Raw genomic sequence first — 22,788 nt, 5'->3', positions numbered from 1 at the left:
GTCTCTCGTGTGAATGTGGGCGTGGATGCATAGCATATTTCAGTAATATTAACCGGTTTAGAGTTTTAAGAATAATAAACTTACACCTTTCTTGTTTAAACTCAAGAGCACCTGTCTGAATGGTTCATTTGCAATTATATTAGAGAACATGAGCAAGCGCTCACTGAGGTGGTAAGTTCAATCATTGTGTAAAAAGGATAAACCCTGTTGCGGTCAAACCTTTACTTCCTTTATTCGCCGAAATATAGAATATAAGAGCAGGGAGGTTATGCTGGAACTGTATAACTCATTGGTTAAGCCACAACTTGAGTACTGTGTGCAGTTCTGGTCATCTCATTACAGAAAGGATGTAATTGCACTAGAGAGGGTACAGAGGAGATTTACGAGGATGTTGCCAGGACTGGAAAAAGTGCAGCTATGAGGAAAGATTGGATAGGCTGGGGCTGTTCTCCTTGGAACAGAGAAGGCTGAGGAGAGATCTGATTGAAATGTACAAAATTTTGAGGAGCCTGGATAGAATGGAGGTGAAGGGTCTATTCACCTTAGCAGAGAGGTCAGTGACAAGGGGGCATAGATTTAAAGTGATTGGTAGAAAAATTAGAGGGGAGATGTACTGCGGGAGGACACCTCAGAGGGGTCATGCAGCGAGGCAATATGGGTGGAGCTCAGGAATAGGAAGGGTGCAGTCACGATGTTGGGGATTTACTACAGGCCTCCCAACAGCCAGCGGGAGGTAGAGGAGCAGATATGTCGACAGATTTTGGAAAGATGTAAAGGTAACAGGGTTGTAGTGGTGGGTGATTTTAACTTCTCCAATATTGACTGGGATTCACTTAGTGCTAGTGGCTTGGATGGGGCAGAATTTGTGAGGAGCATCCAGGAGGGCTTCTTGAAACAATATGTAGATAGTCCAACTAGGGATGGGGCAATTCTGGACCTGGCATTGGGGAATGAGCCCGGCCAGGTGGTCGAAGTTTCAGTGGGGGAGCATTTCGGGAGCAGTGACCATAATTCCATAAGTTTTAAGGTACTTGTGGTTATAAGAGTAGTCCTCGGGTGAAGGTGCTAAATTGGGGGAAGGCTAATTATAACAATATTAGGCAGGAACTGAAGAATTTAGATTGGGGGCGGCTGTTTGAGGGTAAATCAACATCTGACGTGGGAGTCTTTCAAATGTCAGCTGATTAGAATCCAGGACCAGCATGTTCCTGTGAGGAAGAAAGACAAGTTTGGCAAGTTTCGGGAAGCTTGGATAACACAGGATATTGTGAGCCTAGTCAAAAAGAAGAAGGCATGAAGAGAGCTCTTGGGCCAACCATCAAGAAGATCGCCCCCCTCAAATCTAAATCGGGGGACATAATCACTGACCAACGCAAACAGATGGACCACTGGGTTGAGCACTACCTAGAACTGTACTCCAGGGAGAATGCTGTCACTGAGACTGCCCTCAATGCAGCCCAGCCTCTACCAGTCATGGATGAGCTGGACATACAGCCAACCAAATCGGAACTCAGTGATGCCATTGATTCCCTAGCCAGCGGAAAAGCCCCTGGGAAGAACAGCATTACCCCTGAAATAATCAAGAGTGCCAAGCCTGCTATACTCTCAGCACTACATGAACTGCTATGCCTGTGCTGGGACGAGGGAGCAGTACCCCAGGACATGCGCGATGCCAACATCATCACCCTCTATAAAAACAAAGGTGACCGCGGTGACTGCAACAACTACCGTGGAATCTCCCTGCTCAGCATAGTGGGGAAAGTCTTTGCTCGAGTCGCTCTGAACAGGCTCCAGAAGCTGGCCGAGCGCGTCTACCCTGAGGCACAGTGTGGCTTTCGTGCAGAGAGATTGACCGTTGACATGCTGTTCTCCCTTCGTCAGATACAGGAGAAATGCCGTGAACAACAGATGCCCCTCTACATTGCTTTCATTGATCTCACCAAAGCCTTTGACCTCGTCAGCAGACGTGGTCTCTTCAGACTACTAGAAAAGATTGGATGTCCACCAAAGCTACTAAGTATCATCACCTCATTCCATGACAATATGAAAGGCACAATTCAACATGGTGGCTCCTCATCAGAGCCCTTTCCTATCCTGAGTGGTGTGAAACAGGGCTGTGTTCTCGCACCCACACTTTTTGGGATTTTCTTCTCCCTGCTGCTTTCACATGCGTTCAAATCCTCTGAAGAAGGAATTTTCCTCCACACAAGATCAGGGGGCAGGTTGTTCAACCTTGCCCGTCTAAGAGCGAAGTCCAAAGTACGGAAAGTCCTCATCAGAGAACTCCTCTTTGCTGACGATGCTGCTTTAACATCTCACACTGAAGAGTGCCTGCAGAGTCTCATCGACAGGTTTGCGTCTGCCTGCAATGAATTTGGCCTAACCATCAGCCTCAAGAAAACGAACATCATGGGGCAGGACGTCAGAAATGCTCCATCCATCAATATCGGCGACGACGCTCTGGAAGTGGTTCAAGAGTTCACCTACCTAGGCTCAACTATCACCAGTAACCTGTCTCTAGATGCAGAAATCAACAAGCGCATGGGTAAGGCTTCCACTGCTATGTCCAGACTGGCCAAGAGAGTGTGGGAAAATGGCGCACTGACACGGAACACAAAAGTTCGAGTGTATCAGGCCTGTGTCCTCAGTACCTTGCTCTACGGCAGCGAGGCCTGGACAACGTATGCCAGCCAAGAGCGACATCTCAATTCATTCCATCTTCGCTGCCTTCGGAGAATACTTGGCATCAGGTGGCAGGACTATATCTCCAACACAGAAGTCCTTGAAGCGGCCAACACCCCCAGCTTATACACACTACTGAGTCAGCGGCGCTTGAGATGGCTTGGCCATGTGAGCCGCATGGAAGATGGCAGGATCCCCAAAGACACATTGTACAGCGAGCTCGCCACTGGTATCAGACCCACCGGCCGTCCATGTCTCCGCTATAAAGACGTCTGCAAACGCGACATGAAATCGTGTGACATTGATCACAAGTCGTGGGAGTCAGTTGCCAGCATTCGCCAGAGCTGGCGGGCAGCCATAAAGACAGGGCTAAATTGCGGCGAGTCGAAGAGACTTAGTAGTTGGCAGGAAAAAAGACAGAGGCGCAATGGGAGAGCCAACTGTGCAACAGCCCCGACAAACAAATTTCTCTGCAGCACCTGTGGAAGAGCCTGTCACTCCAGAATTGGCCTTTATAGCCACTCCAGGCGCTGCTTCACAAACCACTGACCACCTCCAGGCGCGTATCCATTGTCTCTCGAGATAAGGAGGCCCAAAAGAAGTCAAAAAGAAAAAGGAAGCATTTGTAAGGGCTGGAAGGCTAGGAACAGATGAAGCACTTGAGGAATATAAAGACAGTAGGAAGGAACTTAAGCAAGGAGTTAGGAGGGCTAAAAGAGGTGATGAAAAGTCATTGGCAAACAGAATTAAGGAAAATCCCAAGGCTTTTTATACATATATAAAGAGCAAGAGGGTAACCAGGGAAAGGGTTGGCCCACTCAAGGACAGAGAAGGGAATCTATGCGTGGAGCCAGAGGAAATGGGTGAGGTGCTAAATGAGTACTTTGCATCAGTATTCACCAAGGAGAAGGACTTGGTGGATGATGAGTCTAGGGAAGGGAGTGCAGATAGTCTCAGTCATCTCATTATCAAAAAGGAGGAGGTGTTGGGTGTCTTGCAAAGCAGTAAGGTAGATAAGTCCCCAGGGCCTGATGGGATCTACCCTAGAATACTGAGGGAGGCAAGGGAAGAAATTGCTGGGGCCTTGACAGAAATCTTTGCATCCTCATTGGCTACAGGTGAGGTCCAGAGGACCGGAGAATAGCCAATGTTGTTCCTTTGTTTAAGAAGGGTGGTAAGGATAATCCATGAGTACATAAATCCCTGAAGGTTGCTACCCAGGTTAATAGGGCTGTTAAGAAGGCATATGGTGTGTTAGCTTTTATTAGTAGGGGGATCGAGTTTCGGAGCCACGAGGTCATGCTGCAGCTGTACAAAACTCTGGTGAGACTGCACCTGGAGTATTGCGTGCAGTTCTGGTCACCGCATTATAGGAAGGATGTGGAAGCTTTGGAAAGGGTGCAGAGGAGATTTACTAGGATGTTGCCTGGTATGGAGGGAAGGTCTTACGAGGAAAGGCTGAGGGACTTGAGGTTGTTTTCGTTGGAGAGAAGGAGGAGGAGAGGTGACTTAATAGAGACATATAAGATAATCAGAGGGTTAGACAGGGTGGATAGTGAGAGTCTTTTTCCTCGGATGGTGATGGCAAACACGACGGGACATAGCTTTAAGTTGAGGGGTGATAGATATAGGACAGATGTCAGAGGTAGTTTCTTTACTCAGAGAGTAGTAGGGGCGTGGAACGCCCTGCCTGCAGCAGTAGTAGACTCGCCAACTTTAAGGGCATTTAAGTGGTCATTGGATAGACATATGGATGAAAATGGAATAGTGTAGGTCAGATGGTTTCACAGGTCGGCGCAACATCGAGGGCCGAAGGGCCTGTACTGCGCTGTAATATTCTAATTCTAATTCTAGGTGAGGTCCCAGAGGACTGGAGAATAGCCAATGTTGTTCCTTTGTTTAAGAAGGGTGGCAAGGATAATCCAGGAAATTATAGGACGGTGAGCCTTACGTCAGTGGTAGGGAAATTATCAGAGAGGATTCTTCGGGACAGGATTTACTCCCATTTGGAAACAAACGAACTTATTAGCGAGAGACAGCATGGTTTTGTGTAGGGGAGGTCGTGTCTTACTAATTTGATTGAGTTTTTTGAGGAAGTGACGAAGATGATTGATGAGGGAAGGATGTTGTCTATATGGACTTTAGTAAAGCCTTTGACAAGGTCCCGCATGGCAGATTGGTGCAAAAGGTGAAGTCATACAGGATCAGAGGTGAGCTGGCAAGATGGATACAGAACTGGCTCGGTCACAGAAGACAGAGGGTAACAGTGGATGGGTGTTTTTCTGAATGGAGGGATGTGACTAGTGGTGATCCACAGGGATCAGTGCTGGGACCTTTGCTGTTTATCGTATATATAAATGATTTGGAGGAAAATGTAGCTGGTCTGATTTGTAAGTTTGCGGATGACACAAAGGTTGGTGGAGTTGCGGATAATGATGAGGATTGTCAGAGGATACAGCAGGATATAGATCGGTTGGAGACTTGGGCAGAGAAATGGCAGATGGAGTTTAATCCGGACAAATGTGAGGTAATGCATTTTGGAAGGTATAATGCAGGTAGGAGGTATACAGTAAATGGCAGAACCCTTAGGAGTATTGACAGGCAGAGAGATCTGGGCGTACAGGTCCACAGGTCACTGAAAGTGGCAACGCAGGTGGATAAGGTAGTCAAGAAGGCATTCGATATGCTTGCCTTCATCGGTCGGGGCATAGAGTATAAAAATTGGCAAGTCATGTTGCAGCTGTACAGAACCTTAGTTAGGCCACACTTAGAATATTGCGTGCAATTCTGGTCGCCACACTACCAGAAGGACGTGGAGGCTTTGGAGAGGGTACAGAGGAGGTTTACCAGGATGTTGCCTGGTCTGGAGGGCATTAGCTATGAGGAGAGGTTGGAAAAACTCAGATTGTTTTCACTGGAACGACGGAGGTGGAGGGGCGACATGATAGAGGTTTACAAAGTTATGAGCGGCATGGACAGAGTGGATACTCAGAAGCTTTTTCCCAGGGTGGAAGAGTCAGTTACTAGGGGACATAGGCTTAAGGTGAGAGGGGCAAAGTTTAGAGGGGATGTGCGAGGCAAGTTCTTTACACAGAGGGTGGTGAGTGCCTGGAACTTGCTGCCAGGGGAGGTGGTGGAAGCAGATACGATAGCGACTTTTAAGAGATATCTTGACAAATATATGAATAGGATGGGAATAGAGGGATATGGGCCCCGGAAGTGCAGAAGGTGTTAGTTTCGGCAGGCATCAAGATCGGCGTAGGCTTGGAGGGCCGAATGGCCTGTTACTGTGCTGTACTGTTCTTTGTTCTTTGAGATGAGGAAAAGCTTTTTCACCCAGAGGGTGATGGGGGTCTGGAACTCACTGCCTGAAAGGGTAGTTGAGGCGGAGACCCTCAAATCATTCAAAAGGAGTCTTGATATGCACCTCAAGTGCTGTAATCTGCAGGGCTACGGACCAAATGCTGGCAAGTGAGATTAGAATAGGTGAATCGCTTTTCGGCTGGCACAGACACGATGGGCCAAGTGGCCTCTTTCTGTGCCTTAAGCTTTCCATGATTCTACGATTCTATAAACCAGAGAAGGGGCGAAAGGGGGAGCCTGAGATCCCCTCCTCACCTTGTTGTAACAGTTACATATCACTTAATATCCTTACCCAACAAAAATCTATCCACCTCAGTCTTTACTTTTCCAATTGACCCCCCAGCATCCAAAGCTTTTTGGAGGACAGAGTTCCAGATTTCCACTCCCCTTTGTGTGAAGAAGTGTTTCCTGACATCATCCCTCAACAGCCTGGCTCTAATTTTAAGGTTCTGCCCCCTTGTTGTGGACTCCCCAATCAGAGTAAATTTCTTGCTATCTGCCCGATCAAATCATTTAATTATCCGAAACACCTCAATTAGATCAACCCTTAACCTTCTATTTTCAATGGAATACAAGCCTTTCTTAATCAAACCTTTTAGTCCTGGTATCTTTCTGGTGGATCTGTACTGTCCCCCTCTAAGGCAAATATATCCTTCCTGAGGTATAATGCCCAGAACTGAACACAGCACTCAGCTCTTCCCTTCCTCCTATAACCCACAAGTCTGTAAACCCACCTTTGGCTTTTCATAACGATAATTCCTGTTCTGCTGCTTTCAAAGGTTAGACTGAGCTGCCCTGAGTTGACCAAGGTTTATGTCATTTCAGAATAAAAGTGTATTACTGTTAAGGACCTAAATATAATCCCTTATCATAACTCCTACCAAGCATTTTATGTTAAGTTCCTGTAAGCTGTGTTTTCACAGAATCATAGAAATTTACAGCATGGAATGATGCCATTCGGCCCATTGCATCCATGCCAGCCGAGTCGGAATCTAACCTAATCCCACTTTCCAGCTCTTGGTCCATAGTCTTGTGGGTCACAGCAGTTCAAGTGTACATTCAAATACTTTTTTAATAAATGTTATGAGGATTTCTATTTCTACCACCCTTTCTGGCAGTGAGTTCGAGATCTTCACCACCCTCTGGGTGAAAAGTTTTCCCCTTGAATCCCTTCTAAACCTGCTACTCTTACTCTATTCTCCCTTAACCAAGGAGAATAGGGCCTTCCTATCCAGTCTATCTGTACCCCTCATAACATTATACACTTCATTTACGTTTCCCCTCAGCCTCCTCTGTTCCAAAGAAAATGACCCTAGCCTATCCAATCTTTACTCATAAAATTCTCCAGTCCAGGCAACATCCTTGCGAATCTCCCCTGTACCCTCTCTAGTGCAATCACATCTTTCCTATAGTTCGGTGACCAGAACTGCATGGAGTACTCCTGCTGTGGCCTAACTAGTGTTTTATACAATTCCAGCATAACCTCCCAGCTCTTAAATTCTATGCCTTGGCTAATAAAGGTGAGTATCCCGTATGCCTTCTTGATCCCCTTATTTGCCTGTCCAGCCACCTTCAGTGATCTGTGGACATGCACTTCAATGACCCTCTGTTCCTCTATACTTCTCAGTATCCTACCATTTATTGTGTATTCCCTTGCCTTGTTAGCCTTCCCCAAATGCATTACCTCACAATTCTGTGGAATGAACTCCATTTGCCACTGTTCCGCCCACCTGACTAGTCCATTGATATCTTCCTGCACCCTATAACTTTCTTCATGATCAACTACACAGCCAATTATTATATCATCTGCAAACTTCTTAATCATTCCCCTGTGGACCCCACTGGAAAGAGCCTTTCAGTCACAAAAACACCCATCGATCATTACCCTTTGCTTCCTGCCTCTGAGCCAATTTTGGATCCAACTTGCCACTTTGCCTTCCATCTCATGGGCTTTTACTTTTGTGACCAGCCTGCCACGTGGGACCTTATCAAAAACCTTACTAAAATCCATAGAGACTACATCAAATGCACTACCTTTCTTGTTACCTCCTCAAAAAATTCAACTATGTTAGTTAGGCACGAACTTCCCTTAACAATTTTGTGCTGACTTTGACTAATCTGTGTCTTTCTGAATGATGATCTATCCTTTCCCTCAGAATTTTTTCCAATAATTTTCCCACCACCGAGGTAAGGCTAACAGGTCTGTAATTACTCGGTCTATCCCTTTCGCCTTTTTTACGTTAGCTGTCTTCCAGTCCTCTGTATCCAGAGAGGATTGAAAAATGATGGTCAGAGCCTCCGCTATTTCTTCTCTTGCTTCCTTCAACAGCCTAGGATACATTTCATCTGGGCCTGGAGATTTATCCACTTTCAAAGATGTTAAACCCCTTAATACTTCCTCTCTCACTATGTTAATTTCATCTAATATTTCACACTCCTCCCTGATTGCAATGTCTGCATTGTCCCTCTCTTTTGTGAAAACAAATACAATTATTAAGAACCATACCAAAGACCTCTGCCTTCACACACAGGTTACCCTCATGGTCCTTTATAAGCCCTACTCTTTCTTTAGTTCTGCTCTAGCTCTTTATGTATTTATAAAAACTCTTTGGTTTTTCTTGATTTTACTTGCCAATAATTTGTCATGCCCTCTCTTTGCTTTCCGAATTTTCATTTTAATTTCACCACTACACTTTTTATACTCCTCTAGGTTTTCTGCAGTATTGAGCCCTCGGTATCTGTCATGAGCTTCTCTTTTCTTCTTTATCCTCTCCTTTAAGTCTCTTGACATCCAGGGGGCTCTGAATTTTGTTAGTTTCACCCTTTTTCTTTAAGAGAACATACTTGCTGTGCGCCCTCACTGTCTCTTCCTTGAATGCCTCCCACTGATTTGGCACCAATTTACCTTCAAGTAGCTGTTTCCAGTCCACTTTAGCTAAATCACATCTCAGCTTAGGAAAATTAGCTTTTGCCCAATTGAGAACTTTTATACCCGGTCTATCTTTGTCCTTTTCCGTAACTACCTTCAATCTCACTGAATTATGATCACTTCCACCAAAGTGCTCCCAACTGATACCCCTTCCACCTGCCCAGCTTCATTCTCTAAAACTAAGTCCAGAACTGCCCCCTCTCTTGTTGGGATTGCTACGTACTTGCAAAAACATTCTCTTGAATACATTTTAAGAATTCTCTTCCCTCTGTGCCTTTCACACCGATTCTATCCCAGTATTGGGTTAGTTAAAATCCCCCACTATTACTGCTCTATTGTTTTTGTCCTTCTCAAAGATTTGCCACATATTTGCTCGTCTATCTCCCCCTGACTGTTTGGAGGTCTTAGAACACTCCCAGTAGTGTGAGTGCCCCTGTTTTGCTCTTCAGTTCAACCCATATGGCCTCATTTGATTATCCTTCTACCATGTCATCACTCCTTGCAGCTAGAATTGTTGCTTTGAGCAATATTGAGCCCCCCTCCACGCCTTTTTTTAATCCCCCTCTCTATCTTGTCTGAAAACCCTGCAGCCAGGAATGTTGAGCTGCCATTCCTGCCCTTTCAGCCAAGTCTCAGTCATAGCTATAATATCATACTCCCATGTGTCAATCTGTGCTCTCAGCTCATCTGCCTTATTCCCTAGACCTCTTGCATTGAAGTGTCATCAATAGATGAGAACCAACTGTAAATTGTGTTTTGTGTATTTGAATATTAATGTCAACCACCATTGTAGACAGCATGTTAACTTTTAGCTGTGTTCCACTTGATAAAATTGAGGCAGGAGATCATGTGGTACAGCTTGTCCAGGAGCCACCCTATCCAGCCTGCCTGGTATTGAAACTGTAGCAGTTGAAGGTACAGCTTGTTCAGAAACCACAGCTGCCTGAAGCTGCACACCTCTCTCTCTACACTCCTCTCTGAGACCTTTCCTATAAGAAGCAAGAAAATTAAACAGACACAGTCTGCAAGAAGCAAGAGGAAAGCTTGTTTTCTGCCAGCTTTCCTCGCCGTCTAAGAAAAAAGTGACTTCAACAAATTAAGCTACCTCCATTTACCTTCAAGAGTGCAAAGAAGAAGAAATTTGTAAGAGAATAGATATTTCCAACAGCTCCTCCCCATTCAGCATTTCCAGTCAGTGATCTCCAGTTTGTTTGGACTTTTTGATCATTAAAGATGGACTCTAGGTTCAACTGAAATTCATATTAGTTTATAGTTCTATTTAGTAAATGTCCTTGCCTTTTTACGTCTTTATCCTTTCCTTGTATGTTTGTAAGTGTGCATGGTGAAGCTAAACCCCTAAACCCCTTCCCGAGTTCAACAGTGTGTTAATAAAACCCTAATTCTTTGATTTATCATTAACAACTGTGTTGTTGTTGTGGTCATTTACTAATCAGGGTTTAAGGAAGGGAAAAATTCAATCACTAATCTTGTTTACAGATAGGTGGTTGAAAAAGGAGAAATTGTGAAAAAAAAATTAACTACCTCTTCATAACAAGAAATTGGGAGCTCAAGTCTGCAATAAACCCACAAAAGACCAAAAATAAGACACGAGCTGAATCAGAAATTAAAATAAACTGATTGGAAGCCAAAAGGGGAAAATCTGGTAACCGAAAAGATTATTAAGACAAATAAACGATTGCAGCAAAACCCTGTTACTCTAACATTAGAAAATGTCACATTTTGATTCAAAGATGTTTTTGGAGCAAGGTGATGTAACTGCTGAAATGTCGGTAAACCTGAGTACAGACCAGTTAAAAGCTATAGCTCAGGGGATACAAGTGAAACTGCCCAGCAAGGTGAAATGAACTGAGGTCCTCAAAGTGCTGGCTGAGCACCTAGGACACAGTCCCATTCCGGAACAGATAGATGAGGGATTAACTCTTGAAACTGACACATCTCCCATGGCCAGAATGGAACTGGCAAGATTCAGGATGGAACTAGAGTTTCAGGGAAGAGAAAAGGAGAGAGAGGGAAAGAGTGAGAGAAAGTGAGAGCGAATGAGAGAGAGGAGAGAGAAAGAAAGAAAGAGAGGGTATTCCAGTTACAAAAATTGGAAATGGAGCTGAAGGCTGAAGCAGAAAGAGATGAGACAGTTGGAGGCTGCTAGGGAAAATCTCTCTTCACCTGGCAACCGCCAAAATCTCCCTAATCCAGAATCAGGCTTTGAGGCTCTTAAGTATGCTACGTTTATACCAAAATTTGAAGAGAGTGAGGTGGAATCCTTTTTGCCACTTTTGGGAAGGTAGTGGGATAGCTATGATGGCCACAAGAAATGTGGACCCCCATGTTTCAAGGTCAGTTAACAGGGAATGCTCAAGAGGCCTATTCTATGCTGACCCTGAAATGTTCGCTAATTATGAGCAGACCAAAGTTGCCATTCTTAGTGCATATGAGTTGGCCCCAGAGGCAAATCACCAGCAATTCAGGAATGCTTGAAAGAAACCCGTGCAGTTATCTGGAATTTGAAAGACGAAAGTAAATTGCTTTCGACCGGTGGGTCTGATCTGTAAAAATACAGCACACCTATGAAGAATTATGCGAGCTAATATTGTTGGAGGAATTTAAAAATTGCCTACTCCACCAACATGAGAATGCACTTCGAGGAGCAGAGATTCCAAGCAGCTAGAGAGGTCACAGTCGCTGCCGATAGCAATGACCTGACACATAGGCCTGGCAACTTAGGCAGATCCTTACAAAGCCACCACCCTCCCCCCCACTGCTCCCAAAACAATGGAAGGATAATAAGGCAGAGTGGGATAGAAAGGGAGCCACAGCCGGAAAGGGGAGTACAAACGAGGGTGAAAAGAGTCCACCCCAAGCTCACAAAGAGAAACCCTGGAGACTAGTGTGCTCCCACTGCAACAAAGTGGGTCACTCAAGGCTTGAATGCTGGAGGCTAAACGGAAAGCCAGTGGGTTTACTAGGTATCCGCAAGGGTGGTCCCAAGGAGGATACCCCAGTGAACAGCATAGCATGACAGGCAGAGGCCCTCACAGTAGAGCCTAGACCCTCTGAGGGTGTTACCCTATGCGTTGCTGGACTGGACAAAATCCCTGAGAGTTTTCAGAGTTTTGTCCTCGAAGGAACTGTGTTCCCTCTGCCCTTCCCAGGAGGTGATCAGGTCCATCGTACTGCTCAGGGATACAGGGGCCACACAGTCCTTAATGTTAGGGAACAGCCTAAGCCTCTCCCCGAAACCTCCATGAAAGTCAAGGCCTTGATCACTGGAGTGGGAGGAGGTTAGCTGTCTGTTCTCTTCCATTGGGTCTACCTACAGTGTGACCTAGTCTCAGGCCCTGTACCGTAGGAATTGTCCCAGAGTTAGCGGTGGCAGGGATAGACTTCCTACTGGGGAATGACTTGGCTGTTAGCAAGATAATAGCAACACCTATAACCTTAGACCAGACCAGCAAAACTAGGGGAACTGAACAACTACAGGAGGAAGTACCAGGAATCTTTCCCGATTGTGTAGTAATTCAGTCCCAAACCAGACAGGCCAGATTAGTTGAGAGAGAATCAGTGCCCCAGCTGGATGAGCCGGAGGTCTGGTTAGCTGAAACCTTCTTCAAGGACCAGTCTGAAGGGGAGAAGGTGCTCAGCTGAGCCTTCCTAATTAATGCCCATCAGGCAGATCCAGAAATTAAGCGCACAGCACAGACTGCTTGCTCTGAGGCAGAGGCCACCCCGATCCCTGAGTGTTACTGCGTATGAGATGTGGAAGTGGACACCTCTGCTGAGGAGTGGACAGTGCTCCACCAGATTGTAGTTCCCTCAAAATACCGGTAAGAGATTTTAAGGATAACTCATACTATCCCAATGGCTGGACATGTGGGTACTCGGAAAACTTTAGCCCAAGTAAGTAATCACTTCTTTTGGCCTCACCTCCGGTCCAATGTGGCAGAATATTGCAAAACCTGCCATACTTGCCAGGTTGCAGGCAAACGCCAGGCCACAATTAAACCAGCCCCCACTCAAACCCATTCCGGCATTTGGCTATTCCTTTGACCGAACATTGAAAGACTGTGTGGAACCACTACCCATAACCAAGCCCAGTCAACCAGTGAGTGTTTGCCAGAGGGTGGAAAAATCTGAGGGCAGCCAGGAGGAATCAGTCAAGGAGGAGGAGATGCCGGTTGAACGCCTGGCTACCAGACTGGCAAACAAGGAAGTCTTAAAAGACTTAGCCACCCAGCTGATGCACCTAACCCAAAAGCAGCAGGAGAACGTGTCGACCCTGTTGGAAAAATTTAAGCAGATCTGTAAAGATCAGCCAGGGCGTAGACCCCAAGCAGTTCACAGCGTGAATGTGGGAGGCACACCACCAATCAAACAAAACCCCTACCAGCTGAACCCCAACAAGCTAACTCAGTTTAGGCAGGAAATCCAGTACATGCTGGATAAGGTTGACAGGTAAATTGGCCATTAGCAATTGCCCCTAGTATAGGTAAGTGGTAGGGAAATATAGGGACAGGTGGGGATGAGGTAGGAATATGGAATTAGTGTAGGATTAGTATAAATGGGTGGTTGATGGTCGGCACAGACTCAGTGGGCCGAAGGGCCTGTTTCAGTGCTGTATCTCTAAACTAAACTAAGGATATAATTGAGCCTGGCCAAAGTAGTTGAAGCTCCCCTATCACACTGGTCCCGAAGCTGGATGGACCCATATGGCCTGCTATTCCCCTGCAGACTCCTTACCACCATGCAGAGCACGGGTCTACAGTCCAAGGTACGTCTCTGACCAGTTATCAGACCAGCACTCATACAGTGAATACAACATTAATGGTCAGTCAGAAAGTGGAACCAGCATCCATTGTCCATAATTTGCCAAAGACGTTTGAAAACACTCCTACAAAGATGACACTATCAAGGCTTTCCCAGGTGATCCTGACTTGCAGTCCAGTGAAGCCATATCTGTAATTAGAGGTGTGCTTCAAGAGGAATTCAGGGACTCATACAAAGAGAGAGTTCCTGGAGCAGGAGCACATTCATCAAAAGCCTGCTCAGCTTCTGTTCCTACCTGGGAGGGAGAAGGATCTGAATGCACCAATGAGCTCACCTGGCTTGGTGAATCTGCTTGTACTTACAGCCACAGAAAGTGCACAGACTTACCTGAATTTGATCAGAATAGTGTCTAGCAATCAAAACAAAAATTGAAGACATTGAACCAAGAGACAAATGGGGTTTGCTCTTTTCCTGCTAGTTCTGTCACTGTACCTGACACTAATCGGGAAGAAATGCTGAAACCAGGAAGGTCTGCTGACAACCTGCCTTCCAGAAATCATTCCCCTGCATTAGACACTAATGTTCTGCAGCTTGGGGAATCCATATGGTGCCGTATTGAGAACCAAAAGTTGGTTCCAAACTTTAGTACCCTAATCGCCCCACTAACAGAGGCACCGACACAAAAAGCAAAGGCCAGGGGCCGTTTACTGAATTGAAAGTCATCCTAGTGAATGAGCCCATATTAGCTCCCCCAGACTTCAGCAAACCTTTAAGAGTGAATGAGAGAATGAATGAATACCTCATTACTTCTTTGTTTCTTTTTAATGGAAAACATGTTAAGAAAAAAATGAAGTAGAATTTATTTATTTTTCTCCGACGGGTAATGGTGTCACCTATAGATGAGAATCAACAGTAAATTGTGTTTTGTGCATTTGGACATTAATGTCAACCACCATTGTAGACAGCATGTTAACTTTTAGCTGTGTTCCACTTGATAAAATTGAGGCAGGAGATCATGTGGTACAGCTTGTCCAGGAGCCACCCTATCCAGCCTGCCTGGTATTGAAACTGTAGCAGTTGAAGGTACAGCTTGTTCAGAAACCACAGCTGCCTTGTTCAGATTAGCACAGCTCTCTCTAAAACTCCTCTCTGAGACCTTTCCTACAAGAAGCAAGAAAATTAAAGACACAGTCTGCAAGAAGAAAACCTGTTTTCTGCCAGCTTTCCTCATCGTCTAAGAAAAAGGTGATTTCAGCAAATTAAGCTACCTCCATTAACCCTGGAAAGTGCAAAGAAGAAGAAATTTGTAAGAGAGTAGATATTTCCAACAGCTCCGCCTCATTCAGCATTTCCAGTCAGTGATCTCCAGTTTGTTTGGACTTTTTGATAATTAAAGATGGACTCTAGGTTCAACTGAAATTCATGTTAGTTTATAGTTCTATTTAGTAAATGTCCTTGCCTTTTTACGCCTTTATCCTTTCCTTGTATGTTTGTAAGCATGCATGGCGAAGTTAAACCCCTTCCCGAGTTCAAGAGTGTGTTAATAAAACCCTAATTCTTTGATTTAACGTTCACAACTGTGTTGTTGTGGTCATTTACTAATCAGGGTTTAAGGAAGGGAAAAATTCAATCACTAATCTTGTTTATAGACAGGTGGTTGGAAAAGGAAAAATTGTGAAAAAAAAATTAACTACCTGTTTGTGACAGTATATACCATGTAGCAGTCAAACTCGCTCGTTGTCTATTTTCTAGTCTTTGTTTCCTCTGCTTTCCAAACACACTAATTTTCTCTAAAGATTTCCAACTTTATTCTCTCCCTTCTGAATCTACTCTGCCTATGTCATTGGTGCCAATATGGACCACAACTTCTGGCTGTTCACCCTCCCCCCTCAGAATGTCCTGCAGCTGCTCAGTCACCAGGGAGGCAACAAACCATCCTGGAGTCATGTCTGTGCCTGTTCCTCTCACTTTCAAATCCCCCACAATTGCTCTTCCACTCTTCTACCTTCCCCACTGTGCAGCTGAGCCACCCATGGTGTCGTGGACTTGGCTCTGCCTGCACTCCTCAGAGGAGCCATCACTCTCACCAGTACCTGAACTGAATACCAGTTGGAGAGCGAGATGCAGTCATGGGATCCCTGCCCTGCCTGCCTGGTCCTCCTTGTCTTTCTGGCAGTCACCCATTCCCTCTCTGCCTCCACATTTTTAAATTATGGGGTGCTCACCTCCTGAAATTTGCTATCCACAAAGCTCTCAGCTGAGATGCCCCGAAGTGACTCCAGCCGTCACTCTAGCTCCAAACTGCAGAGCTCAAGCTTATATAGCTGGCGACACTTCCTGCACATGTGGTCATCCAGGTCACAAGAAGCATTCAGGATTTCCCACATAGCACAGGATATGCATTGCACAGGGCTGAGCTTCCCTGTCATGCTTTTACTTTCTAGTCTATTATCGAGAAACACTTACCAGATACTCACCAGGTCTCGCTGTCTCCTGCTCTCTCACTCCTCGTTTTGTGAAAGACCGGAATAGCACCTCCTCCCTCACTGCGCTGAATTCCCTCAATCACCAAATTCTCCAAGTAATGTATTAAAGCAGTACTTCATGCTATTTCTGCAGTTACTTTTCTACTTCCATAATTGAGCACATGTATGTTAATTGCTACGGACGAGGCAGGAGGAGTGCACTGTTAATTCAGTCCCACTTCTCCACAGGCCACACATCTATTTAAATTTTTCTACTTACCGAAAGTCAGTCTATTTTTCCCAGAATAAAGCAAAGCACCAGATTTCTTTAACAACAAAATTTATCAGTTTATTATAAACCAAGTCTTAACCAATAATGAAGTAAAACATACACACAAATTGATATATTAAAGCCCCTTATTTATCCTAGCACACACACACACACATCAGTTAACCAGGAAAACATAAAAGGGATTTTTGTTTACAGCTGTTACAAAGAAATAGAAGGAATTTTTAAAAAATGCTTAGGCTGAAAAGAAGGTACGGAAAGATGTCCTTTGTGTTGTTTGGTGTCCCAAATGCATATAGGCAGCTGTCACTAGGATCTTCCCAGAACAGTTCCTTCCAGGCGATGTTGAAGATCAGTTTGGGTAGGCTTTCCAAGAGATGCAGCTACAGAGGCTCAAAAATAGGTCCTACAGCAGGAAGGCAGCAACAAGGTTTCAATGCCCACACATTCGATGCAAGGTTCTTTCAAAGATGCAAGGTTACTACAAATACAGGAGGAAACAGGCAACACACTTGATGCAGGATTTCTTTTCAAGAGAAAAGATTGAGCTGGCTGGATCATCTTCTGTTGAGCAACCAACTGGCTTTTTTAACAGTTCAAATTTATTTATTTATTTAGAGATACAGCACTGAAACAGGCCCTTCGGCCCACCGAGTCTGTGCTGACCAAGAACCACCCATTTACACTAACCCTGCAGTAATCCCATATTCCCTACCACCTATCTACACTAGGGACAATTTACAATGGCTAATTTACCTATCACCTGCAAGTCTTTGGCTGTGGGAGCAAACTGGAGCACCCGGCGAAAACCCACGCAGTCACAGGGAGAACTTGCAAACTCCGCACAGACAGTACCCAGAATCGAACCCGGGTTCCTGGAGCTGTGAGGCTGCGGTGCTAACCACTGCGCCACTGTGCCACCCAATTGAAACCAAAACTTTCCAGAAGTCAGCCTCTTGACAACTATAAACCTTGGTTTGTCACTGCTTTGTAAACATAGAGTCATAGAGTTATACAGCACAGAAACAGACCCTGTGGCCCTCCATGTCCACGCTGGCCATCAAGCCTATCTATTCTAATCCCATTTTCCAGTACTTGGCCCATAGCCTTGTATACAATGACGTTTCAAGGGCTCATCTTAATACTTCTTAAATGTTGTGAGGGTTCCTGCCTCTACCACCCCTTCAGGCAGTGTGTTCCAGATTCCAACCACCCTCTGGGTGAAATTTTTTTCCCTCAAATCCCATCTAAACCTTAAATCTATGCCTCCTGGTTATTGACACCTCCATTAAGGGATAAAGTTCCTATCTAACCTATCAATGCCCCTCATAATTTTATATACCTCAACCAGGTCCTCCCTCAGCCTTCTCTGCTCTAAGGAAAACAACCCTAGCCTAATCCAGTCTCTCATTATGGCTGAAATTCTCCAGCGCAGGCAACATCCTGGTGAATCTCCTCTGCACCCTCTCCAGTGCAATCACATCCTTCCTATAGTGTGGTGCCCAGAACTGTACACAGTACTCCAGCTGTGGCCTAACTAACGTTTTATACAGCTCCATCATAACCTCCCTGTTCTTATATTCTATGCCTTGGCTAGTAAAAGCAAGTATCCCATATGCCTTCCTAACCACCTTATCTACCTGTGCTGCTGCCTTCAGTGATCTCCAAGTCAAAAACAACTCCTGCTGGGTTTTTATTTGAAAACAGGTGCCTTCCAGTAACTGTTTACAATTCAAACTCAGTCCCAAAGCTACTGGTGACTTTCCTTAAAAAAACGCCCAAAGTTCCAGCATCAATGGAATCCTTTCAGTTTGAAAACACTGAAAAAATTCAGTGTTATGACCAAGGTGGGAGGAGTGCACTGTTAATTCAGTCCCACTTTTCCACAGGTTACATCATATTTTAAAAATTTCCCACTTACCGACACATCCAATTAGATATTCTATTTGTCACCAGAATAAAGCACACCTACCAGGTTTCTTTAATAAACAACTAAAGTATCAATTTATTTTTAAATAAGTCTTAACCAATAATGAAGTAAAACATACACAAAATGGAAATATTAAAGCCCCTTATTTTTTTCCTAGCCCTCACACACACTCACATACACAACCAGTTAACCGGGAAAATAAGGGATTTTTGTTTACAGCTGTTACAAAGAAATAGAAGGAATTAAAAAAAACTTAGACTGGAGAAGATATGGAAGTCCTTCGTTTTGACGAGGTGTCCCAAAGGCGAATAGGTGGCTGCCACTAGAACAGTTCTTTCTAGGCAATGTTGATGAACAGACTGTGTAGATTTTCAAGAGATGCAGCTACAGAAGGCTTCATATAGGTCTTACATCAGGTGTGCAGTAACAAAGGTTTCAATTCTTACACATTCAATGTAAAATTCTTTCAAAGCTGCAAGGTTTCTGCAAACATTCAGGATTTCTTCAACTACAGGAGGCAACAGTACAATTTGATGCAGGATTTGCTTTTCAAGAGAAAGATCGGCTGGCTGGATCTTCTGTCCTCCTGGCAGGTCAATAAGCAAACTCCAACTGCCTGTTTTTAGCCAAACTAACTGGCTTATTTTAACAGTTCAAAATGAAACATACTGTTCAGCAGCAATCCTGTGACAGCTATAAATCATGGTCTGTCATTTCTTGTAAACATCTGTCCCTTCAGGTTAGAACACCCCTGCTATTTACTTGAAATCAGATGCATTCTAGTAAGATTTGTTTACTGGTCAACCTTCTGTTGACCTTCCTTTCAAGAAAAACAAGTTTAGCTTCAAGATTCTAGCATCCATGAAATCCTTTTCAGTTTTTAAAATATAGATTCTCAAGTTTTAACAAAAAATGGAAACCCTCGTAACATTAGCAAAAAAAAAAATGGAAATATTAACATAATATACACTTCCAGCACTTGAGGATGCTTTGCAAAAGTAGAGAATAATCCCATTGAAATGATGGAAACTACTAGTAGTTTTAGGATCCAAAAGAGGTTCAAAACCATTTAAAATTGAAGAGGAGGAGCTCTAAAGGACTATAAGAATAATAATGAAAAAGCTAAAAAAATGAGAAAATAAGAGGTGAAGAAGAGGATAAGCAAAATCAGGGAATGTGAGGAAGTGAATAGAAAAAAAATGGATGGTTTGTTTAAACATCTGTGGGAATGAGAATTTTAAATTAAGAATTAAATTACTAATATGTCTATGCAGTAGATGGAATGTAGAAAAGACTTGGACAAGGTATCACTTGGGACATTACTGGAGAAGATTAAGGGGTATGGAATTAGGGGAGGAGAAAAAACTGGATTAAAATTGTTTGGAATGGAGAAAAGAGAGCAGGAGTTAGGCCAGTTTCTCAAAGTGGTTGTGAGTGCATTGTGATGTTCTACAGAGTTCAGTCATGGGACCATTTCTGGACACTGTGTATATCAATGATTTGGGTATAGGGCCAGAGGGAGTGATGTCGAAATTTGAAGATGAAACCAAAATAGGTATATTTAATTCTTTAGAAGACCAAATAAGTTGCAAAGGGATATTGATAAGATGGAGAATGGGCCAAAAGTGTCAATAAGTGTGGGGTGATACATTTTGGTAGAAATAATAACAGTAGTCATGACACTATGAATGGGAGTGGGCTCAGGGCTGGAGAAGAGCAGAAGGATTTTGGTTTTAGGGTTGAGATTTATAGGCCATTAAAGGCAGGTTGGTAAGGTTGTGAAGCAAGGCTCATAGAGTTTACCTCAAAAGCTGTTGAATACAAATGCCAAGAAATAATAATGAGCCAATATAAGACCTTGATATGACCTTAATTGGAGAAATATGTCCAAATGCAAAAACAAGAGGAAAAAATGTCTGGGGTCTTGAATGGTGAGGAGAGAGGAGGTAAAAGGGCAGCTGATGCACTTCCTGCACTTGTATGGGGAAATGGGAGGGGGCAATTGAGGAGTGGACCAGAATTGCAGAAGGGGAGGGGAAGATGCATTTAGTGGTGGCATCGTGCTGGAGAATGATCTGTTGAATATGGAAGCTGGTGGGGTGGAAGGTGAGGACAAGGGGAACCCTATCATAGTTCTGGGGGGCGGGGGGGGGTGGTGGGGGGTTGGAGAGGAGGAGGAGTGGAAGGGGTGAGAGCAGAAGTGAGGAAAATGGGATAGACAGTCGAGGGCTCCGTCAACCACGGATTGGGGGGGGGGGGGTGGGGATTTCCACGGTTGAGGAAAAAGAAAGACATATCAGAAGCGCTAATATGAAAGGGTGTATCACCAGAACAGATGTGAGAGAGATGGAGAAATTGGGAGAATGGAATGGAATCCTTAGAGGAAAGTGTAAGGAAGTGTACAAAAACAGAATACTGCGGATGCTAGAAATCTGAAATATAAGCAGAAAATATTGGAAATACTCAGCAGGTCTGGCAGCATCTGTGGCGAGGGAAACAGAGTTAACGTTTCAAGCCTGTGGCTCAACATCAGAATGAGTAAGTGTAGTCAAGACAGCTTGTGGGATTCGGCTGGGTGGCTCTTACTTCTTTTAGCCGGTGCAGACACAATGGGCCAAGAGGCCTATTTCTGTACCATAAACTTTCTATGATTCTATAGGTGACAGAGTATGTGGGCTTATAATGAATATTTGTTGATAGTCTACGCCCAGAAAATGGGGAGAGAAAAGTTGAGAAAAGAGTCAAAAACAGACTATGTGAAGGTGAGAAAAGAGTGGAAATTGGAAGCAAAGTTGAAGAAGTTTTCCAGTTCAGGGTGAGAGCAGGAAGCAGTGATAGTCATCAACGTACCGGAAAAACAGGTGAGAAAGGGGGCCCAGAGTAGGATAGGAACAAGGAATGTTCCATATATTCCACAAAAAAGGTAGGCATAGCTAGGACCCATACGGGCAAAAAAACGCTTTTTATTTGAAGTAAGTGAGTGGAGTTGAAGTTGTTGTTCAATGTGAGAACAAGTTCAGCCAAGTGGAGGAGGGTGGTGGCGATGGAGATTGGTTGGGCCTCCGTTCAAAGCGGAGAGCCCTCAGACTATCCTGGTGGGGATCAAGGTGTAGAGAGATTGGACATTCATGCTAAACAGATGGTTAGAGCCAGGAAATTGTAAACTGCTAAAATGAACAAAGGGCATCAGAAGAGGTAGGAAGAGACTGGACAAGGAGAGAAAAAAAAGTTAAGATAGCAGGGCAGGAATAAGCTGAAATGGCAGTCTTGTTTATGGATCTTGGGAAGGAAGGTCTTTTTTAAAAATCATTCTTGGGATGCGAGTGTCACTGGCCAGGCCAGCATTTATTGCCCATCCCTAATTGCCCTCGAGAAGGCGGCAGTGAGCCACTTTCTAGAAGACGACAACAGCTTGCTGGAAAGCAAAGAAGCTCTGGATTATCTTTGTGTTCTGGGATGATCCTGGAATATCTGGAGTATGTGGCCAATTCTAGGCACACAACCTTCGGAAGAATGTCAAGGCTTTTGAGAGGGTGCAGAGGAGATTTACTAGAATGATACCTGGCATGAGGGACTTCAGTTATGTGAAGATACTGGAGAAACTGGGATTTTTTAAAATTTATTATTCATTCCTGGGATGTGAGCATTGCTGGCTAGGCCAGCATTTATTATTCTCCTTAGAGCAGAGAAAGTTAAGAGCAGATTTGAAAGAGATGTTCAAAATCATGAAATGGTTTTGATAAAGGTGAAACTGTTTCCAGTGGCAGAGGGTCAGTGACCAGAGTACAGAGATTTAAGGTGATTGACAAAAGAACCAGAGGTGACATGAGGGAACTTTTCTTTTTAAACAGTGAGTTGTTATCTGGAATGCGCTGCCTGAAAAGGCAGGGGAAGCAGTTTCAATAACCATCAAAAGGAAACTGGATAAATACTTGAAAGGGGAAAAGGGTAACAAGGAAAGAGCAGGGGGACGGAAATTAATTGGATAACTCTTTCAAAGAGCCAGCACAGACATGATGGCCCAAATGGCCTCCCTCTCTGCTGAGAGATTCAATAAACATTCAAGATTAGATTGGATAGAAGGGTGAAAGAAAGGGGATTGAAGGAATATGGAAAGAGGGCAGTTAAATTAGATGTCTTTCAGTAAATAAACATTTTGGCACACAGTATGTGAGTAATTTGAGACGCAATGTGTGGTAAGTGGAGTGTGCTCTGGAGGAACAGATAACTTTGGACCAATGATTGCTAAAGCTCTCCACCACTGGGGTTTTTCCTCACCTCATGGCTGAGTTTGATAGAGATTGATCACTGTGATTAGTCAATCACTCCATTATCTTTTCATGCCAGG

The sequence above is a fragment of the Heterodontus francisci genome, unplaced genomic scaffold, assembly GCF_036365525.1.
Source record: "Heterodontus francisci isolate sHetFra1 unplaced genomic scaffold, sHetFra1.hap1 HAP1_SCAFFOLD_1477, whole genome shotgun sequence".
In the NCBI taxonomy this organism is placed as follows: Eukaryota; Metazoa; Chordata; class Chondrichthyes; order Heterodontiformes; family Heterodontidae; genus Heterodontus; species Heterodontus francisci.
This window is presented reverse-complemented; position numbering follows the sequence as displayed.